The sequence below is a fragment of the Meles meles genome, chromosome 1 (assembly GCF_922984935.1).
Source record: "Meles meles chromosome 1, mMelMel3.1 paternal haplotype, whole genome shotgun sequence".
In the NCBI taxonomy this organism is placed as follows: Eukaryota; Metazoa; Chordata; class Mammalia; order Carnivora; family Mustelidae; genus Meles; species Meles meles.
The window spans coordinates 36,380,377-36,388,990 of record NC_060066.1 but is presented as its reverse complement, the minus strand read 5'-3'; the positions used below and the strand labels follow the sequence as shown (position 1 = coordinate 36,388,990).

At 42.4% G+C, this 8,614-nt stretch overlaps 1 long non-coding RNA gene across 1 annotated transcript; it reads left to right on the top strand.

Annotated features, from left to right (window-relative positions):
- Positions 1-4,082: 4,082 nt before the first annotated feature.
- LOC123937228 lies at positions 4,083-7,787 on the top strand. The gene is made up of 3 exons (XR_006817441.1): positions 4,083-4,221; positions 7,356-7,439; positions 7,545-7,787. It is a non-coding gene; the product is annotated as an uncharacterized LOC123937228 (long non-coding RNA).
- Positions 7,788-8,614: the final 827 nt, after the last annotated feature.

Here is an 8,614-nt window from a genome sequence, read left to right as displayed (position 1 = left end):
AATGAACCAAAGTGAATTATGTGAGGGCACTTTGAAATTAGGAGAGTACACGTTATGTAAAAACATAAAGATCTTGGGGCGCCTGGGTGGCTCAGTCATGAAACATCTGCCTTCTGTTCAGGTCGTGATGCCAGAGTCCTGCGATCGAGCCTGCATTGGGTTCCCTGCTCTGTGGGAAGCCTGCTTCTCTCTCTTCCACTCCCTTTGCTGTGTTCCCTCTCTGGCTGTGTGTGTGTCTCTCTCTCTAATAAATAAATAAGTGAACACAAACAAACAAACAAAAATATGAAGATCTTAATAATGGTTCCTTTAGTCACCTCTCAGTGACGAATCAGTGATCAAATGAGATCAAAGGGAAGGAGAATATTTTGAATATATGTAACCTTGCGAAGGCTGATTTTCCACTCCACCTACTGTGTTTTAATGAAGGGATGATTTTTGTTTGTTTTCTTGACTAAACCATGAGCTTCTTGAGGACAGGACCCAGTCTTATTCATCCTTGAATTCCTGGTATCCACCCCAGGTCTTAGCATAGAGTAAGTACTCAATATTTATGGAGCTGAATAGAACAGCAAAAGGTCTTATTCTGATACGTGGCCAGTGTGCTTTTGGACTGAGGGTCACATGAGACATGGCTCTATTTTGCAATGGCCCCAATAGACCAACTACCAAAAAGGGGACCCATCTCTGGAGACCCTCAGTGCCCTGGAGCTCCCCACCTTCGGTTTCTGAGGATTTGTCTAGCAATTAATCACATGGGCTTGGGGCTATTTCTTCTGCTGGTAAGTGCTATTAAATTATCTTATAATTTGGTGGTTTTTTCCCCACATATATTTAGGTCATTTCCTAATCAGATAGCATGCAACTCGGGGAATGCTGTGTTAGTACATCTGTTCAAGATTCCTGTACTCCTTGTGTAAAATATGGTCACTGGCCCTGACCCAAGCTCATCAAAAAGTCTTTTTTTTCTCTCTTCTATTTCTGGACTGATCTCTTGACTTCCTCAGCTAGATTCTTTTTATATTTTAAAATCCCAAATCTTTTTTTGCTACTGTTTGGATTCCTGGATCACTCCGTGAGAACAATCATCGCTGTTTATGGCGGGCTTACCATATGCCAAGCATTGTGCGGGGCACTTGACATAGAGAAGGTATCACGACACAGCTTTGTGGATGCGGATATACTTGGAAGTAGCCTTTCTCTCCTGCTCGAGTAGGACAAGACAGTCTGGCTGCCTGTATTTCAGGATGAACGCAGGGTCCCCACAGGGAGCACTGAGGAAGGGTTGCACTTCCCGAGGTGAAGAATCATGTGACAATTTTAGATGACTGTTTAATTGCTCGGGTGACTTAGAAGCACCTTGAAAACTGGATGTCATAAGTGCCAAAGCATGCAGTTTTCCAAGGTGCAAACTGTGGTTTGGCAGTATGGAAAGGACATTTGCTGCTATTGCTCTTTGTGAGGACTTTATTTAAAAACCATATTCTTTGTGAAGCCTCATGATGAAAGCATATTTCAAGGACCTTGGAGAGGTCCTAGGAGAGCAACCCCAAGTGACTCTATAGACACTCCTGGAGGTTTACGGGGAAAGGCCTGCTAGGGGCTTACATCGATCTGGATGGGAACAGTGGGTGCTGAACTTTTTTGAATCATGTCTCTTACCAGTAATACTAAAATAAACATTTGTGCCCATGCCTTAGTATTTGTACATTATTTTAAAACTATACACATATAAAACTCTACCATCATATTATATAAAATACACAGAAAAAAAGGATATTTTTAAAGAATGAGAGAAAAGGGGGAAAAGATTATCTTAACAATCACTGAAATTATCTGTACAATACCAAATTACTGAAGACTATATTACTAAAAGTCCATTCTTAGTAGTATGTTTTTAATATTACTGTTTTAAAACCTTATTTCAACAGGCCTAAAGTCAGTTGATTTTAATAGTAGGTTTTAGTGGATGTCCTGGTTTTAAAATGGTACCTCGTAAAGATATACGAGACCAAGTGCAAGAATACATTGCTGGCCACATTTACTGAATCATGATATTTGTTTTTCAATATGTTTACATTATCTACTTTATAGAAAAGAAAACAAAAGCGCAAGGGAGTCCAGAACTTGCCAAAGCCCCCAGTTAGGGCCAGAGTACATCTCCTGACCCTCAGGACAACACTTCTTCCATATTCCAAGGAGAAACGTTTCCCACCCAAAGACGTCTTTGCTTTACAAATACTCTCCTGCCGTTTCACCTGTATATGTTTGGGGTCGTGTCCCTCCAAGTAATTGCAGGATTTTGTTTTTTTTTACAAGTTGAGAACTATGTCTCTCTTTTATGGTATTCCCCTGGTGCTCAGTGGACAGTGGGAAGAAAGAAGAAGAGAGCTAAAGGAATCTGCTTTCACCGCTCCAAATGGAGTAGCTCCATTCACTGGGGATTACCACGATATGAATGTTCCCCTCCCAGAAAAAAAGGGTTTGTTCTTTGTACCCCAGATGCATTTTTTTGTCTTGGCACCCTGGACCCAGACATAATTATCAGGGATTAAGCCAACTTTACTTACCTGTTTAATCATAAATGTTGAAGCAGTTTTTTCCCTGTTTGCCATGGGTTACTCAATTGCACATCAATTTATTCAGCACTACAAGGATAAAAGTTCAAGTGGCAGATTTGAAAGAATCATTTATTCAAGGAAGATCTCAGCAACAGGATTAACGAGGACTTAGCCTGCTCCTGAGGGAAACCTGTAAAATGGTCCCCCTAACATCTTCGTGTGGTGTTTCTCCCATTTCCTAATAGAGTTCTTGTTGCTTATGGCACCCTGTTTCCAAGAACACATGAAATCACGCCTAGTTATTTCCCAGTGGGCTCTTGAGAGTAAGAGTCAGGTGAGACCAAGGTGTGTCTGAAAACAGAAAAGAGTATGGGGTTAAGTTCTGGGGGTCTTGCACGGTTCCACTGGCATTTCAACTCAACTGGAGACCTATGGGTTTGCCTAACACTCATTTTAGCTTCTAGTAAATTCATATTTCTCTCCTCGCCTCTTTTGGGGAAATTGATCTTTCCCCCTACTTCAACCGTGCAGTTCTGTCCATGGCTCCCAGTCATAATGTGCCGCTCTACTCACACTGGGACTAAGGATGGGACCCAGGCTATGCTAAGGCGATGCCTTCACTATGCCAAAGAGACTTTTTAGTATTGAACGTCTTTGGTGGTGATGATGGGAGGGCCTCTGCTACCTCCGTTGACAAGTTGGGAAGATATGAGAGAGTGCGTACAGCAGCCGTGGTTCTTCTGTGTGGAATGAGTCCATCTGCCTTTAGAGGAAGAAGAGGTGAGCTTATAAGCACAGAGAAGCAAAAATGAGAGTGGAAAGACAGTCTTCTTTAGCTATCGCTTTCCTTGTTACATAAATTCTAAATTACCTCTTTTGCTTAAACGCACTTACGTTGAGTTTCTCTCACTTACAATGAAAATGGCCCTGATCAGGACATATCCCCCTTAATGGCTGCCTGGTCCTGCTCCCAGTATTCAGGAGACAAAGAGGAATATGATTCTGTATCTGTTTCCAAGGAGCTCAGATCTATCAGGAAAGGAAGTTGTCCCAACGAACAACCACAGAGTAATGTGATGGCCGCCGTAATAGAAGGAGTGAGCCCAGCCAGAGGGTTAGCGGAAAGAATTCAGGAAATGCTAAAACTGAAGATGGAAGTTTAAACCAGGCCTTCAAATCTCTGGAGTCAAGGCAGATAAAGACCCAGTAGGATGGACATTTGTATCCAGTTCCTTTCACTTACCAACTGGGCCATTTGCTTACCTTCTCAGTGCCTCAGTTCCTTCTGTAAAATGGAGACAGACATCGTATCTATCTCATGGGTCTAGGCAAATATTAAATGCTATAATGCTTGTAAAATGCCTGGCACATAGAAGTTTGGTAAATGTCAACGATTACCACCCTCCTCCTCCCAAGGGCAAAGTCCACACCCATATATTTTTAGGGGTGTACCTTCTAAATGGAGCCAATCAGAACAACACAGCTAGGGGAGAACACATCTTGCTCTCTCCCTGAGAGACACACTGCTTCGCGAAGAGGGATATTTACATCACCTCTCATGTGCACTTGGTCACGGCCTAGGTATATGGTGTCTAAATCTTTGGAGAGAAGAACCTCAGAAGGTAGGAGAGACCCCTGCTTGGACCTTGATGAGCTCAAGGTAACATCTTACAAAATCTGAAGGGGAGACAGAAAGCCTATTAATTCAGAACCTCTTATGTAGGGTTTCAATAATCTCTGGCTTATTAGTCTTCACAAAATCCATGGTACTGGCTTGGATTGTTCATCTTTGCAAATTAATAAACAAGGAATTGAAAAGCACAGAGAGGTGAACAGTTCCAAATCAGATTGTGTTAATGGCCATTCTCCAAATTCTAAAAAAAACCCCAAGGAATCTCATTTTGATTTTGTTTGGTGGATCCTCCTGGGACCTGGAGCACAAGATTCTAACAAGTCTTAATGACTGGGTGATTCACTTTTGTTTATTACAAAAACGCGGTTAGCCTTGTGTGGCAAACTGCTTTATTTCAGAGCATCGAACCGGAAGTCTGGCTCTGACAGTATAATGGATTGAGCTAATATGCAAACACACAGAAATGCTGGATAAAATAAAACCACCCGCTCCTCTAATTTAAATACACAGCTGAATGAATAGATATGGCCTACTTGGTTTAATGCTCTGTCGTGGTTTTTTGGAACTCTTGATGCTGTTATCTCTGAATGTGTGCTTTATAAGTGAAGTCCGATGGGATCATGGGGTGTGCACATGAGCAGAGGAGAAATATGGAAGAAAGAAAAAGCTTTCTATTTTAGTATATTTAATACACTTTATTCCTGCTTCCTTCTTTTTTTTTAAGATTTTATTTATTTATTTGACAAAGAGAGTGAGAGTGCACAAACAGGGGGAGCAGCAGAAGGAGAGGGAGCAGCAGACTCCCCACTGAGCAGGGAGCCTGACATGGGGCTGGATCCCAGGACCCTGGGATCACAACCAGAGTCGAAGGCAGATGCTTAACTGACTGAGCCACCCAGGTGCCTCAAGTCCTACTTCTTAAGTAAGAGGCTGCTCAGTTTCATTTTGCACTGGGCCCCATGATCATGTAAGCAGTCCTGGGTTAGTTGCTGTGTATTAACTTAGATAGTAAGTATATAAGTGCTTGCTTTATTATTATACTTAAGCAGTTCATATTTGCTTTATAGTCGCCTGTATATATGATATTTTTTACAAGAAAAAAAGAAGAGAAGGGGGGAAAAAGGTAAACATGCTTCCAGATCCTGAGACTCTCTTTTCTCTAACTCCAATGAGGCTGGTCTTTTCTTTGTTTCTTTGTTTCTTTGAGGGAGAGAGAGCATGCACGCGTTTGCAGTGGGAGTGGAAGGGCAGAGGGAGAGGGAGAGAGAGAGAGAGAATCTCAGGCAAGCTCCAGACCCACAGAGCCTGACACGGGGCTCGGTTTCATGACCCTGAGATCATGACCCCAGCCACAAATGACTGAGCCATCCAGGAGCCCCAAGTGAGGCTGGTCTTTCTTATGAAAAATGAATTTTATTTTTGGAAGCACCCAAAAATAATCTGGTGATGCTTCTGGTTGACGACTGCGAGACAATACCACCTTGATTCACATGTAAAATCATTACTATGACTGATTTTGTCATGGGGTTCACAGGCTAGTTCTAAAGAAACTCTAAAAAAACTGTTTAAACATACTTCTTAATCTGCAGATGTCACCGGATTGTTTAGGGCTTCCAAGTTGAGTCTTCTGATTGGAGCAATGATTGAGAGTGTTTAGAAATTAAGCAAACTGTGTTACAGTAATTTTCCCACCCAATCCTTGACTTCTGTTAAAGCACAACAAGGATATATTTCACAATTTGCTCTCTTCGAAAACATTTAGAGGAAATTCACCAGGCAAGGCAACATAAAGGCATCTCTTGCTGGTGAAAATCGGTCTATTTATCATCTAACTAAAATTATGTGGGAAAAATGGACGTGTGATGTCTACGGTGTCCTAAATCTTGATCACACTTTTCTTGTAGATTTAAGATAAAGTTCGAAGATAAAGTTCTTCATTTCCAGCTAATCAACACCTCTCCCCTGCTTGCTTTGGCATTTGGTAGAGCTCTAGATCTTTTTTGTTTTCTTTTCTGTGACAATTTAATTTTTCTTGCCTATTAATTTAGATCAAAATGGACAAACAAGGTGCCATGGCATCTGAATTCGAATGCGACTTCCACCACATTTAACTGGCAAACCCTGATCTGGGTAATGACTTCCAGCAGGGGCAACACAGTGGACATAATTACGCACTAACGGCGTGTGTGGGCTGCATTTTCCATGATGCTGGTGGCTTCCTTTCTCTGGGGAAGGAGTAGGACAGAAGAGTCAGTAAGGTTGTTAAATAAGCTCCCCCCACCACCCCGACCCCCACCCCACCACCACAAGAGCTGTCATTTGTCTGGAGGAATTTCCTGCTTGGCCTGGCCCCTCCCCCTCCCCCCCTCCCTGCTCACCAGGAAAGGAAGGTGTGAAATTTTGGCACCTGTGGTCAGGGAGCCGATCCCCAGGGCTCAAGGCTGAGGCGAGCTAGAGCCAGCTCCTGCCAACCTGTTAGAACTATTGATACCCTGCTCTTCCTAGTTCAGTCTTGAGCAACTGCAATGTCGGTAAGCTTGCAATCAGCCTGGTAGGTTTATTAGCAAATACAAAGCTTTTCTGTGTAGAGAGCTTGTTGTGAAGATGTTCACCAGCAGCACACCAGTGGCTGACCTCCTGAGAGCTGAGACCAGCGGGCCTTCAGTCATGAGTTAGTTGGTCACACTGCGGGCCAAAACCCAACACAAGGACCCATCTGGCAGGACGGTTCAGAAGAGCACAGACCCGCAGCTTGGCTGACCTTATGAGGCTCAGGGTGGCAGGGTAAACGAGGTCTCCCACCCAGCGGTTTGGGAGAAGGGAAGCACTTGTTCTAGATGCACGTCTGGCCTCTGTTGAGAACCAAAAAGATGTTGGCAGGTTTCCCAGAGTAGAAATAATGACCGCCCCCCCACCGCACTCCCCACTTTTTAAAATGAAAACTGTGTGATCCCTGACATTTGACATTAATGACTAGTTTTGAATGGAAAACATTGGAAATTAGACAGAGAACTCAATTTTACTTGAAGAAGAAAACCTGAATCAGAAGTGATCTAGGAAAAAAGGGTTTGCCTGGCATTTTTTTTTATGTCCTTATCCCGTTGTGAAGGTGTGTCCTTAATTTTCCACTGGACTTTGCGTGTGTTTATATATCCTAGCAGAATGTACAAATGGAAACCATCACGAATGATAAAGCACTGTCCCCTGTGGTGACTTTGGGTGGAAGGAATATCTGTGGTTTGAAGGTAAATGTTGAAAAATCCAGGGCCGGGTGTATTTGGATGGTCTGTCCGATATACACTCGTTCTAACCCGCTGATCTGAAATCTCCGTGTCCTGCTTCCATTCCAGTTGACCACGTCTGAGCCAGAGAGGATGATGGATTGAATCCACTTAACAAAACGACATAGACAAAGTAATATCCACGAGTGTATTTTTGTCTCTGCAAAAAAGAAATAATTTCTTTTTCTTATTTCAAGACTAGTATCCAGTTTCTAGATGCATTAAACTGTCATTTTTTAAAATCCCAAACTGAGATTTCTGGTCACATCAATTTTACGCACATTGAAAATTGTGAATACTAAAGCAATAAAAAGTTACTTAAAGTTTCCCACTTCAGAAATGTTTGGAGATTCTTTTTTATTTCTGTGTGAATACATACAAAGAAGAGTCTGGGCTGACAGCTGTAGGAAATGTGAGAAATAGGTAGCAGTTAATTAAATGTGTTCTGGTTATTTGGGGAAAACATTCCAGGTTTATTCAACATTAGGCAACTGCCATCTTTGTGGACTACAGTTAATTTTGCTCTCTGGAGAAGAAAGCTCCTAATCCCAGAACTTATTAAATGCTAAATACCTTGTTGAGGAAAGCTTGAGCCTAAAAATGTCAACTCTAAATGTCTCATGGCAATGTTAATTTGCTCTTCTCATAAGGCATTTTGATGTTAGTAAAAATATTGTTAATAGACCAGAAAAAGGCAGCTCCTTCTGAATCATATTGAATAAGTTCATCTTCATTAGCCTAGAGGATTCTTCCACTTCCTGGCTGGACCTAGAAAAGACCATCATGGAGTTGTAGAACAAGAAATAGAAATGGGTAGATGCTGTGGCTGGGAAGCATCAAGGGGAGGGAAATGTCCTCGGAAAGGCTCTGAGTTCAAAAGGGCCATGGCCGGTCACACACAGTTTTATCATGAAGCAAGTTCATGGTAATTGAATTTTATGCCAGCCCCATCCACTGGGAAGGAGGTGGCCTTGGGACTCTGGTAGTGTAAACCAGATGGTGAATTAGTACGAATACAGGCTTTTCGATAGTAAGATTATTATTTTCAAAAATAAGAAGCCGTGGTGTCAGGACACAGAAGCAGGGGTTTTTTAGCCTCGGGACTGATGACGTTTGGGCAGAACGATTCTCTGCTGGGG